We start from the raw sequence: 15335 nt of genomic DNA, 5'->3' as shown, positions 1-15335 counted from the left end.
AAATACTAAAACTATTTCTCCACTACTGATTTTCACTAAAAGTTCACTGACTTGCATGGAAGATAGAAATTAGTGTTTTAACCTCCATCCTTTATATTATTATCTCAAAGCACCACTGAGTTTCACAGTTCTGATTAGATTTGAGGAGAAAGTCTCATTATCCCTTTTTACCGGGAATTCATAAAATATTTAGTGCTGGTGTTTTCCCTCTGGGCTTTAGCAAAGCTTCTGCATGAAATATGTCAAAAGAAAAACTAAGATAGCTTTTTTACAGGGATGACCAAAGCTGAGAGAGTGGAATTATTTGCACTTTTACACTGTGCCTTCGAGTGCCCAGGATGACCTGCAGCTGCAAAAGTCCTTGTTTAACTTTCTGACTCTTCTGATGAAAAGCGATCACACACTTTTTTTTTTTTTTTTTGGCATTTTCAACAGGTCACCAAACAACATCACACAGAGGAAATTAATTCAGAGTGGGCCAGTCTTCTTTTCTGCATGAGACAAACAACAAATCCACTATTTATTATTCTTTTTTTCATGAAACGCTCAATGCGTTATGCGACACATCTGTGCCACCGGCATTACAGAAGCAACCATGCAGTTTGCTAAATAACGCGCTTGGACCTGATGAACCTGCAGATTCTCTCATTTACGACCCAGTCCAAAAGTAAAGTGGTTCCATATCAGCTTGTTTATGGCTGGTTTCTGGATTTACAACCTGCTAAACCTCAAAGGACTTCTTCCTCTTTTTGACTTTTTTCCTTTATTTTCTCTCCAAATTCATTCCCCAGATTTAAGTCACACAGTGGATGTATAGGCCTATATATATATAGACAGTATATATACTGTATATAAAGTCTGACAAGTCAAACATTTTCCATGCTCAATATTCAATGCTTATCCAGACTTGAACGATGATAATGTTCCTCATTTAACATGGCATAGGAACCTGGTGCACTAAGCTGCCAGGTATAAGATATCAGGCATGTTTTCCTACACGTTGCAACACATTCTCACTTCCGACTCGTCATATAGTGACGATTTGGGAAGGTTCCCTCAGCGTCACATGTTGGCGCGTCGGTTACCCCCCTTTGCGTCAATAATTGACGAGAAGGGTTCTATCATTGAATGCCGTATTGCTCAATAAGCGTCCAAAACCGACGATCTGGTTAGGGTTACGGTTAGGCTTAGGGTTCACCCCCTCGCATCAATTATTAACGCGAAGGGAGTACCCAACGCGTCAACATGTGACGCTGAGGGAACCTGCAAAAACGTCAATATATGACGAGTCGGGAGTGAGAATGGGTTGACACATTTTACAAATGATGCATTATGTTCGCAAACCTTAACTGGAGCACAGATTCTTTCATACATACCGCCCTTGATACACTGAAGTTGTCATCCAACATTTATGCCAGGAAGTAACTGGTCCAGGTACAAGTTTTGCTGTCACACTCCAATGCTTTCTGACCTAATTCCTGAAGCACCAACAGCTGGTGAATGTTAAGTATCAATAGACATAGTGAATATTGATACTCAATAATTGACCTCTCCTTGTTTTGTGAAAGGAAGACTGCCTTGATTCATTTTTTATGGCCTCACATGATGCTGTGAGTCATTGAGAAAACAGGAGAAGAGGTTTGTGGACAATATGCACAGTGTTTTGTAATTGTCTCAGCGGAAGCTCAAATGCAACTTGCACGTGTTTCTCTGCAAAGGAAGGAGGCAATTTGGGGATGGTGACGCATATCGAGAGGAAGAGCTGGAGGAATGAAGTCAGCTCATAAAGACAAGAAGATTCTGGTTAGCAAAGCAAGAGCCACGTGACTCGATGGACACAAACACAGAGTCGCGCTTCAGGTCCGAAACGAAGAGCTTTGGCCCCGCTCAGATGAAACGTTATCAAGAGCTCCAGCCTCTTTTCTGCAACATCCTCCAACTTTCAGAGTGTTATTATCGCAATACAATAACACGCCACAAGGCAAACAGAGTTTTGCCTACAGGCCTGAAAATTACAGCACTGAAAAGTTTCAACAGGCCTTGAATTCATGTCTAATGCCTCCTGGCAGTCATCTAGACCAACATGGAGGCATCTGTCGGCAGTCCACATGAGCTGGGGGGCTCATGTGGTCTTTCTCATTTCAGACTTTTACTCAGCTTAAGCAAACATTGAAAATTATATTATTTCCCCTGCTTTTATTTATTTATTTTTTTTAGAAAAAAAAATCACCATAAATTTTGTTCACTTTTGATGATGAAACCAGCTGTGGCAGCAGCAAAAACAGCTCAATAGAAAATATTTATGTAAAACATACATACCTTACACAGATAAGCCAATTGGGTAATAGAAACGTTTAAATCATAAAAGTGAAATAAAATAAATACTCAACAAAATGGGGGCGAAAAAATGGCAATAGTACAGCATTTTCCCCACCAGAGTCAACAGACTTGCTGCCTCCACCATCAATTATCCCTTCAGAAATTTTCTTTACAGAAAAAAGTTACATAACTTGCCTCCTGTTATTAACAGCAAAATAACAACCATTAGAAGTAATATTACTACATCACTGCTTTGACATCAAATAATAAATTCACAAACCACTTGTTCAGCAACACAGCCTCATGTATGTCTCATGCTGAGCCACTTAACCTTATCCAGCTGTCAAGATAGATAAGGTTTTCCTGTTACAATTTTCCAATGGTTGCGCTCCTTGGCAGCAACATTCGGGACTGTAACAGTTCTTATACAAACAGAGTGTGTTTCGTAGAGTGGACACACTTCAGCTATTCCAACCTCTTAAGACAAATCACTGTGACTCTTCTAAGATATCCGATCTTTACAATATAAATGTATAAATCTTCATCTAAAAGTTGACATGAAGGTTTCATTAGCAGAAATAGAAAGCAATTCAGTGGAGAAGAAATGTATAATTAACAACCACAACCTGTGACATAACGCTTCACCCAATGAAAGGCTGATAAATCAATTAAATTTGTTTCCAAAAAAAGCGCGCTTGATTTAATTTCCGATTTTCACAGTGCAAAAGAAGCTGCAAAAACAAGACTTACATTTTAAAGTTACACAAGATTTGATGCCACAAATGCAGGTTTTACTTTAAAAAAAATTGATTTAAAATCTTGCAAAAAAAAGATAACGGATACTGATATAAAGAATATTATCTTGGAGGAGTTTAACTGGTTCCAATCAAGAAATCATAATGTTCCATAAATTGTATTTTGCCTTTATAATGGGGACAAATGATGTGGCTCTCTGCCCAGAGTGGCATGGTGCCTGGAGGGCCCATTAGCATAAAAAAAACTCGTCAGTTGGAACCAAAATGACATTTTTATTTGTTGTTCAATCAGTAAAGGGTCCCCGCTTCCAACATTTGCACTGTGAGACAAAATGGCTGAAAACAATTGCTTGGAAGTTATGCTGGAAATGATGAAGTTGGTGTGTGATTTGAAGATACCATAAAAGATTATTCCACTGTTTGCTTTTATTATCTCAAATTCAAAACTTTAAAATACCTAACCGGGTCAAACTTAAACTGGATCTCTTAATCTTTTAAAGAGCATTTATAATGATTCCTTTGTGTGTCATCTGTACATTTCTTTTAGTAAAACACAAGACTTGCTTTGCCCGGATCAAATCCGTTTTAGTTCTTGATGTTATAAAAAAGAGACTGTTGTTTGTGGAGTGGCGTTCCTTATGGGATGGTGTGTGGGGGTGATTGTGTGTGTGCGTGTTTGCTTATATGTGGTGTGTAAAAAGACATTAGCACCCTGGGTGGGATTCGTGGAAGAACCAACACTTCCTGCTTGGAGCAAGTAGAGGTAATGAAGTTTATAGGTCATTGAGTGATTACACCACCACATCAAAAGAGAAAATGAATCCAGTCGATATCTGTTCACAATTTATGTAACTTATTTCCTTTAGTCTTTTCATGAGTTTTGTGGCATTGCTGTGTGACTGACAGCAGCGCTCCAATGAGTGGATATGTTGAACTTCACGAGCGCCTCATGGCTCCAGATCGTGCAACGGAATCGCCCAAACTCCACACAGCCAGCATTGTGAGGCTTGGCCCGCAGCATGAGAATAACATTGCAGCGCTGCGATTGTGGTAACATCACGGTGATGAGTGTGAAAGCAGAAAAGACAGGGATAGAAAATGAGTAATGAAGATGCGGGGCGAATTAGGAAGGAGAGAAAGGCAAAACAACACACAGAGGGAGGTGGTTGTGAGCGCCACTACGTCACAGAGGGGTATTTACAGCATGCAGGGGTAAATTGGTAATCCCTGAGAGAAAGGGGGAGGGGTGGTGGTGGAGGGAAGAGAAAACCCCAAGATGGAGAACAAATTGACAGAGACAGATGTAAACAGCGGCCAACATTTTTTTTCTTTAGGATTTTGCCCACTTAGAGAAATATTGTGTCTCTGCAGAGTTCGTCGAGCTGTGGGAGAGCGGAGAGAGCTGGGAGGTATGCCGAGTGTTTTTCTGGACAAGTATGGGATGTAAAACTCTGGAAGTGGGATAGCAGCTGAAGCTGTCCATCGAGCAATGAATCAGGATGAGGTACCGTGAAGCGGAGGCTCTTACAGGAGCCAGATGGGCCCCTGGCTTGACCCAGCTTAGGCTGAAACTCTACACACACACACGAACAAGATGGAAACAATGGGCTCTTAAGTTTTGCGCAGAAAAACAGGCAAAAGCATACAAAAAGACTCTTATCGAATACTTTTATTAGGTGTACGATACACAACCAAAAGGAATGCAGCAGAAATAAATATGAGGCCTAAATAATATGTGTGAAAACTAAAAATGATTTAATAATTAATAAGATTTAGATTTTGTGCTCCATGTTTCACCAAAATGCTCTGGATTTTTGTATTTTTCAGCTTTTATGCTCAGTTGAAAATGCTCCTATAAAGAACTATAGATGGACTTATGATCAGTTTTTAAAGATCTCCATTCGATCTTTTAAGTTGTAGAATTTCCGTTTCGCCTTTCACAACCAAACTTTTATGTCTGGAGTTCTAGAATTTGAAACATTTCATTTGTCTCTGAAAACTGGTTGTCTGCAGTTTTCAACAGCAATGAGAATTCAACAAAGTTACAACCCCTAGCAAATGTTTAGAGCTGCTTCTTTTGTACGATGCTTAGTCTATTGTTTCAATGTGTAGAGGGAAAGATTAAAACTGCTTTTTAAAATAATATAGCTCAAAAATGTTATATGACATTGTTGTAAATACTGGAATTTTTTTTTTCAGATTTAAGAGTGAGAAAAAAATAACTTTGTTGCATCTTCTCTTGATACTTTGAGAGCCAGGATTTACTCATGAAAGCTTTTCTTAAGATGATTTATTATTTCACTAGTTATTAATCTTTTTTGTCATCTGGAAAATGCAAAATTATCCAGAATAACGATTGCATCATCTGCAAATAGCTTAATCTTCATCATGCACCAATGTATTATAAGATAAGATAAGATATAAAATGTAAGAATAACTCTCATTTTCTCTAGTGGGAGTGAGTTCCATCAGCCTTGCTCCTTTACCTGACTTGTAGTTCTAAATCACTGATAAGTAAAAATATTTGTAGGTCTGTTTTTAACCAGTCACCTTTATGTGGTTTAGTTGGGATGAGAATAAACAGCCAATGCAGCATCAACTCTTTCAAACAGCGCAGGTTTAGGATTCATCCTACTTCCATTTAATCAAGGAAACACACACACACATGCACACGCACACACACATTGAGTTGCATCTAGCTTTCTTAATTGATCAATATGCGAGCAAACAGCCAAATTCATTGCTCAGTCATTGTGTTTTACTGATGTGGCTGGTGATTTTGACAGATGGCAGTTGTGGCCACAAAACCAAGATATTATCAGGGCTGAGCAGCAGGCTGGAAATATCCTGACAGCGTCCACAGATTAATGCTCAGATTTTATTGAGAATTTGAGTGTAATGAGATCAAGTGGCCTTACAAGAGAGAGCAGAGAGCTGAGAAAACAGAAAAGGGTTGACACGAATGAACTGCAGACTTACAACGCTATTATTTTTAAATCTTAGTGATCTATGTTATCCTAAGGCATAACATAACCCATATATATTAATGCCTTGATACATATACCAGATTAAAATATAAAAATATATACATAAAAATATAAAAAGTTAAAAACCTTTTTTTTAACACACATGTCGATCTACATATAGACTTAAGCTTAAATGGGCATTGCAGGAATTTCAAAATTCATACAATTTTGAGCTTGAAATGACGAAAAATACGTGAATTTATGGTGGCAGCAATTTTATTTAATTACCTTTTTTTCTATGTTTTAACACAATTTAAAATGAGTTTTATTTAATGATTTTAAAAGCACATGAAGTGTTGAAGTGGCAGTTCCTTGATGAAACAATAATGTCTTCCAATAGAAGACACACTAAAAACAATTTTCTAACTGATTCAGATAAATGACGATCTAAATGTGGCAGGTTTGGTTTCGATGGCCTCCAACACTCTTGCAGAAGGAAACAAATTCATGTTCCTAACTAATGCTCAGTTTTCCAAATATTCATAAAATCTGTCTCAAAACCTAGATCTAACCCCAATTAAGTCATTTAAGCCCCAATTAACTTACTTATGTAGGTTTATGGATTAAACCTACATAAATAAGTTATAATATGACTATAATCTGCCTGGAGTAATATAATTGCAGAGTTTAGCATCTCTCTTCTGATGAGGCATTTGGTGTCATTTAATTTGTATTGATTTTTCTGGGGGTTCATATCCACTATTTTCACAAAATAAGTTAAATAAGTGGCTTTATTCATTTTCCTCAGGGACTAATAAAGGATCCTGATTTATATTTGAAATAAAAAAGACAAACAATATCAGCTTTAACAATTTTATTTGCTAAGAATTCTAAGATAAAATCATGCTTGACGTGCTTCTCTGTCGAATATATTGAATTATTTCTTATTGTTAATAAACTTTTCTCATGAATGTGTTGTTACACCATTAAGCTCTCAAATTCCCTACAACCCCAGAGTAAAAAACAAACCTGGAGAGGCATCATTCAGTTTTTATGCTCCTCTAATCCGGAACAAATTTTCAAAAACTAAAAAGCTGCTGAATCATAATTTTTTTTTTTTTTAAATCAAAGCTAAAAACTCATTTGTTTAGCATTTCCTCTGATTAACAATAATTGGAACTTAGATTAATTAATCCCTGGATTACAGCATTTTATTGTTTTTCTTTATTGTGTCCCTATAATGTAATTGTTTTATTTTTTTTATTTGTTGGTTTTGTTATGATTTTTCGTTCATGTAAAGCCCTTAGAACTGCCTTGTTGCTGAAATGTGCCGTGTGCACATTCTTGACTTGACTACTCAACACTGCCCTCTGCTGGATAAATGGTGTAATTTTTTTATGATAAGAAAAATATGGAGTCTAAGAAGAGGAATTTTAGTTGACTTCTCCCCAGAAGTAAATGTAATGTAATACTTTAAAATTTTTGGAAGTGTTGCAAGAAAAGGTAAGGAAAAAAATTCTATAAAAAGATACATTTATTAAAAATAATTGCAATAAATTCATGAAAGTAAATAAATAGCCACGTTGTACGTTTCTCAGCTGAATTGCACTGTGGTGACAGCGCCCTCTAGTGTAAATAACAAATAAAACATACACAAATTAGCGCAGTCGGCACCGCATTAACATTTCTATAAACAGACATCCTCTGTTCCGTCTGCTTTCTCCCATTAGAGGAAAAAATGATGCTTTACCTCGAGGATATCATCAATTGTTCCAAATACGTTTTAAATGCATTTTGCAACAACACAATCCCATTCTATCATCATCATCTATGAGGTTGAAGAAATCCCCCATGCTTTGATTTGATTACATTTTTAACGCATGTCTATTTCTAAAGAGACTTTGATTCCCTGGATATTCCTCACGCTAAGTATCTACAAAATACCTTGCTTCATCATCCATCACAGTTTTTTCCCCAATACGTCCACCAGATGGGAGTGCTAACATGGAGTTGATCTGGGCCGATGAACCCGTTAACCCATTTGTTCACCCACGTCGCAGCCCCCCAGTTGCAAAAATTCTCAGCCTCTCAGCGCTGCAACGGAAATATGAGCCTAGCCTATGCTGTTTCAAGCCTGACATGCTGAGCTGCCAGACTGACATGCGCAATGGTCAAGGATGTGTGTGGATGTCTGTATTTTTGTGAATATTGCATACTCAGATTCCAAGATGGTTTGCTTTGCCCAATCTCCCTCCTTAAAGTATGCATAGACTCTCACCTGCTTTCTGCTTTGCGATGCATAGATGTGTGCGTTGCCTCTGTCTGGTGGGTGTCCAGACTGCTAATGCCTCACCTTCACCTGATTAATCTGAGTTCAGCCATCTGCCCCAGCTGGTCTGCAAACCCTCTGATGTCAGGGACTGCATCAGAGATCTGCAAAGCAGAAAGACCTTTTTGCTTTGAGGTTTTTAAAAAGAAATATGAGCAAAATTTAAGTGTTTATCTACTAGCCTGGCAGGGTTGGGATGGCATGAAGTGAAGGATGTTCTCGTAGGTGAGAGATATCTGAGCATCCTGAGACATGGCTGATTTGTCCTGGCAGATGCTTCGACAGAAAATGGAAGACTTTTCTGAACTGGTGAGAAACAGAGAGCCAAAACCTGGTTGGTTGAATATGCAGAATTTCTTCCTGCCAAGCAAAATCAGCATCTCAAAACCCTGCCTGGGTGTTGTCTAGAGAGCTAATATGGATAACCAACACAAAGAGTGAATTATAATTGAATGAGACCTGGCCGGTTTATCGAAAGACACCCAGCGGAATATAACCCTAAGCCTTGACACTGAAATATTACCCAATATTTTCTACAAAATGGCTCTCCATTCAATCTGCAGGATTGAATGGAGAGCTTTTTGGACTATACATTTTTAGGCTTTGCTGAGTATTCCAGTTGCATTTCTGTATAAACGTTTACTGAACAACTCTAACACTTACACATGTATTGATCCATATCAATCAGACAGATCTTTTTGTGATGTGTTGTGCGATTGGCCAGAAGCTTGTTGCCGTGTTTTATGTGGAAATGACAGCAATGTTGATATTTCTCTTCAACTGGTCCACTTCCACTATTCTGTTTTTGTATCCGCAAGTGAGATGAATACTCTTGAAGAACGATTATCAGATGCGGTGAGGAGTTATCAACAAAATACCCACAAGGATTGTTAAATAAACTCCAGGATGAAAATTCCAAAGTTGTTGTCCATGGAGGAGGGTGCCAGCAGAAAGTTGTGGCGTTCTCTCCTTGACCGTGAAGGATGGGAAAGCCTTTTCTGTAAGCCTTACAGTGTAAGGCATAGTGCTCTACATGGAGACAAAAAAAAATGAGGTTCTATCTGACCAGAACCTCTTCCTCCATGGTGAAGGAACATGGAGGAAGATAATTATGACTTATTTCGGTTTTTCTTCATAATAATTTTCTTCTTGTCACTGTTCCATAACATCCAGATTTGCAGAGTGTATGACTAATCATTGTCCTTTTAGCAAATCCTCCCACCCGAGCTGTAGCTCCACAACTCCTCCAGAGTAACCATCAGCCTCTAGGCTGCTTTTCTGTTTTATGCCTTGTGGTTGGTTGTCCCTCACAATGCTTTTGTGCACTATTCCTTGCGTTGTGTGAACAATGTCACTCTACTTTGTATAAAAAGTACAAAGTAGTTTTTATACATTATAACTGCCTGTTATAATCTGTCCTAACCTGCAGGACATGTCGGCTGATGTTGCCTTTAGTTTTCAGTAAGTGGAATAAACGTGTTCAGAAAGACTGGATCAGCAGGAGCAGGCTGACTCACTGCTGAGCTAATCCCTCTTCTAAACTCTTCATCCATCTCTCGTTAAAAGCCTCCCTCTCCCTCAGATTCATGGCTTCATCATTTCCTAGTTTTAGCCAGACCTTCATGAACTGTAAGTTTTAAACGAGAAGACAGGAGGACAATGAGGAGTGTTGGGATTCAGCTCTTTAAGCGCAGTAATGGCTGCTCCTCCATCACGCGGAGCCTCTAAGGGCCCTGCATCAGAACAACGCGGTGTGCAAATGGTCCACAGAAACACGAAGATAAATTAATCATCTGCTGTGCGCATCCATGCACCCCTTTATTCCTCCTCGTCTGCTTCTTCTCACAGTCTCCTGCAAAATCACTGTTTCTTTGCAAGCATTCCTTTACTTTTACACCCTCTTGCAGCTCCGCTCATCGCCCCCCATCTGTCTGTCTCAGCTGCAGCCCTCCCCTCCAGCGTGTTTTACTGATGTGTAACGCTGACCCACTTTAACTAAAGGCAAGCGAGGATGAAGGAAGCAGCGACTGGGGGAGGATGGAGAGACTTCACATCTCTTCACTTCTCCCCGTTGCTCACGTCCCATAGTGCTATGTTTAAGGTAAATATTTTTACAGCATCGCTCATCACAAGGACTTCTGAGATGGGCCCCCGCCCTCGCCGAGAGTTCAAATATTCATCATCTCTCTCCTCATCTCCATGTTACTTGGTGTGTTTAACCCCCACGGGTTGTCATTTTCAGTTGTGTCACTCCCACTCTGGCTGCCTTCGTCCCTGCTGCTCACGTTTCACATCTCCCTGCCTCAGCTCCTGTATCCCCCTGCGTCCATATGCTCGTAGAGCGCCGTTCCGAGGGAAGCGGCGGCAGCATATGTGTGTCATGTTGGGGTCTCACTTCACATGCAGTTAACACATCAGGTGGGAGCCATATGCGCAGCAGTGGCTCACTTGTATTTCAGTAGGATTAGAGAATAAAGGAGCAGTGCAACAATATAGCCCCTCCATCATGACACACATGCGACGGCACCGAGGCTTCTTGCTGGAAGCTTAAAGAGGAAATCTTATCTTCCACTCAAAGTTTCATGGTGCTATAGTAGCTTAACTTACTGCCTGTTTTATTGAGAACTGAGCTGTTACATTAACAGAAAACGTTCAGCCTCCTTTAATCTGATACCCTTCAATAAAATTCAGTGAGACAATGTGGCTCCAGAAATGACCTATCGTAAACAGAGTTCACATGTAGACTTAACAAGACTCCCACAAAAAACTGAAAGCCATCAAGAGGCCAGTGGAAACTCTGGAGGAGCTGCAGGAATTCACAACTCAGGTGGAAGACTCTGTCTTTAGGCTGACTATTAGTCCTCCACAAATCTGATCTTTATGAAAGAGAAGAAGAAAATTATTATTGAAAGAAAGCCAAAAAAAAAAAAAAATAGGCAGTTTTCTACAAGCCATCCAGGTGATATAACTCTTAGAATGTGCTCTGGTTAGATGAATCCAACAGTGATCTGGAGCATCATCTTCCTTTTCTTCAGGAGGTACAAGAAGGTTGGTCAGAAATGATGGAAGGATGGATGGAGCTGAATGAATAATAAATCTGAAAAAAGAAAAGCATTTTTGATGAATTCTTGGCTCTCCATTGTTTGCTCCCACAAATTTCTCCAAAGCTCCTCTTTGAAGCTGCAATCAAATTAGAAAGTCAAGTTTCTTTTAAGTTATTTTTGATTGATACAGCATTTTTATAATAACTGAACATAAAATAGTTACTTGGTTGTACTGTAAAATGACTCTGTGTGTCTGGAACATACATAATACTCTCTAAGTGATTTTCTGTATTTGAGCAACAACTGAAGATCTTGGTAGTCCCCTCAAGAATCAGTGGGCCTGAAATGAGAAATCAAAACATGCCTGAGTCTACATCAGTCAATTCTCTGAACAAGAAGAATTGTTCAATTCTGGTTGGCAGCAAGTTCACTTGATCCAATTTTTGGCATTTGTTATAGCACTTCTGTTCTACAGGAAGATAAACTCTCTTTTACCTATGTCATCTTGTTTATGATAAAACCAAAGCATCACAATCACTGTGCAACGGCATATCTGGCATATTTCAGGCATGCCGTCTCGCCTCCGTTAAGGAGCATCCAACTCATGACAGATTCAAGTCTGCAGGTGGACAACAGCAGCTGATGACAACCAGATGAGAAGAAAAGATTAAAGGAAGCATCTGGAGAGATGGATGGAATGAAAGTCACATGGATGGAGGATAGAAGAGCACGTGGCAAACCTGCCTCTCTGGTCTCTAGCTCAATAAATATTTCATGCAGGAGACTAAAACCAGCGCTGTGAACTCTGAGGAAGTGTGACAGCTGGAAATGCTCTGAAGACGGCGGCTTACAGCAGCCATCTAGGAGCAAAATGATGGGAGAGCTGCGACATAGGAGAGTTGTTTTGGGTGACAGGAAGGAGAAGACGGGGTGAGTTTGTAGATGATTGACAGATAAACGTGATGTGTACGGACAATAAGTTGGTTGTAACAGAACAAGATGGTAGTTTTCTTTGAAAAATTCATCTAACAATTCCACTCTTTACATTTGCCATCAATCCTTATCTCAAAACCGAAATCTCAAGGATTTCTCAAGGATTTGTCTAAGATTTTGTCACACACACCACACACACACACACACACACACACACGCATCCTGTGGGCAGGAAGGAGTGCTGAAATATTGATGTCGGCCCTCCTGTTGCCGTAATGAAAAATCGTCATCCGATAAATGTTTCATCCCTCCAGATGCATCACATACCCATTTTTAACAGATGAGGCAATCCGCTGCAGAAACACAAAGACTGGGGAAATGGGCCTTGTCACATTTGTTGCCCTCAGCACTCAGCTTGGAGGAGAGAGGCCTGGGGGAGATTTTGCTGCTGGAAGAAGCAGATCAGCTTCTGACTCATACATGTGGAGTTTCAGCTGTTTGATACAGTAGCAACAGACCACAGAAACAAAACTCTCCTTCTCTGTTTACACTGTCTGTCTCTGATTTGATTAACTGTCCCGGGATGTTAAGAATAGAATGACAATATTGTGGGACAAGGACACAACTCCCCCACTTAGCACCACATTCACTACATTTACAGCAACGTCACTTACAAAGCTTATTTATGTCTTACCAGATTAGACCGGTTTTATACTGCTGTGGATTTTCTGTCAAGCTTTACATTTCATACAGGAGTTTAAATGTTTTATCGTAGTCTTAACGGAACAACAAAAACATTTTCTTCTCGTAGTTTTTAGACATTAACATTAAAACATTTATTTGAACAGATAGATGTAATAACATTTTTGGTGGAATTGAGAATTTACATTCAGGTTTCACAATTACAAATTACAAAATAGTTTAGAAAGCATCCATAATCAGAGTGGAATAATTCAGTTCAGGTTTGACCTAGCTAAGCAGTTAAACCCAGAATTAATGCCCATTTCTTATGACCGGAAACAATGTTGACTGTTTAGAGTGACCCAGCCCGAGTCGAGGTTTGAATTCAATGGAAAATGAGGGTGATGATAAAGAGATCTTCCACCTTTAAAGATTTTGACTCCAGTCCAGACTCTTTAAAAAACACAGAAATTGCCCTTTAAATAGGCACAGAATCATAAACTAATCATAGACCTCAGTTTCCTCATGAGGTCAGTCTCCTCATGTACCTGTGGTCTGCAGCACTGTCTCTTACAATCCTTTCACTCTGCAAAACCCAGACAGACACTCAGCGCAGATGGACTGGATGTGCTACAACAATGGAAAAATCGGAAGCTTGTTTGCACAATCAAAATATCTCTGCTGTTGTCACCAATAACAAAACTTCACAAAGCAAATTATTCATACATAAACGTAGCAACAGAACTTCAACTTATTTGTTTTACTTTAAAGGTTTTTTTTTATTATTATTTATATAACATTTGGAGCTGCTACACAGTTTTATGTTCCATGAATAGTTATAAAAACCATCTTCTTGGCAGACAAATGTTCTGTTTCATAACTCACCATTCAAGCAGCATTTGGAAGGCTGCCACTGTTAAGAGTTGCACAACTAAATAAAATGGCACACATAAATCAAATAGCAGATTCCTGCAGCTAATTAATAATAACATTGATAAGGGATACTGGTGAGTATAAAAACTTTATTTTTTGACTCGCAAACTCAAAATTTACATCTGTTAACCGCCGACACTAAGAGCTCGTCTATTAGAATGCTACATGTTTTCTGCGTATCTCGGATGACACACGTCATGACTGCTAAAGTGCTCATTTAAAGTTTGCACTTTAAATCGAATGTTACACTGTGGAGACATTAACAATAAGAAGCATAACGAAGGAAATAAACTGAAAAACAGGAATCATTTTAGCGGCACACTGTCTTGCTTAAACAGGGACTTCTGCTGATATGGCAGTGATTTATCATCCCAAGCTTGTAATGCCATCCAAAGCATGAAAAACAACACGAGTGTTTTGCTTGTTTGCTAGGCGGGGCCGCTCCGGGTCAGATTACTGCAGACATGTGTTTGGAGCTTATTTTCCTCCTCAGTGACCATAATTAGACAAGCCTCTCTGCTCCCTCTCTTGTACAAGTGAATGTGTCCTGTAACTGGAACTCCACTGGGCTGTTTCCCCTAAACTTTTTCCAGACTGTGAATGACCTAGAGCCAGTGTGATTGGCAGTGCATGAAAGTTGAAATGCAAACGCAGTCTTACGTACACAGCTGCTTGTATTAAAATGCATCCAAACTTATTAAGATTCACAGAGGAAAGTCGGATTCTGTCTTTATGGTGTTCTCTGTCTCTTCATTGTTATTGAGTAAAAACCCATTAAAACCGGGCTAAGACTTGGCAAGCTTGCAGAATGATGCCAATACAACTCGGCTGACATTGTCTGTGCCCTTGGTGCCTCTGCTGTTTGTGAGTCTTGAAGGGCTGGAATATTGGAATTCAGCTGATTTCCTCTGGCAAAGACACCATGCTCTTCCAGCTGGAGTTTGACACAAAACGGGGGTGAAACATTAAAATTGAAATGATAAAATGAATTCAACTTGCATTCTTAGAAACAATAGTAGTAATCAGGACGGTCTGAAAGTCATGAATAGCAAAAAATATACCAATGGATTCAATCCTAAGAGGCTGAGAGCAGCAAAATGCCCTTACAGAACTCTTTTTTTTTTTTTTTTTACAACATGGTTAGCATAATAATCTGTCACTTCTGAAAGGTCAATATGACAAGCGCTCCAGGGAGCATCACATGGGCCTCTAGCCTCCAACGGGCTCAAAAGGCTAACTCTTTGCTATGGTGCATTAGCGATATTCTTGCACATCTGTTTCTTTTTTCATAGTAAAACGGAATGAGCTGCTCTTTGGCTGATCTCTGTAGTTCTGTAGTTCATTTAGATCCTGGTTACCATCAGACAGGCTGAAC

Source organism: Xiphophorus couchianus, chromosome 18 (assembly GCF_001444195.1).
Source record: "Xiphophorus couchianus chromosome 18, X_couchianus-1.0, whole genome shotgun sequence".
In the NCBI taxonomy this organism is placed as follows: domain Eukaryota; kingdom Metazoa; phylum Chordata; class Actinopteri; order Cyprinodontiformes; family Poeciliidae; genus Xiphophorus; species Xiphophorus couchianus.
This window is presented reverse-complemented; position numbering follows the sequence as displayed.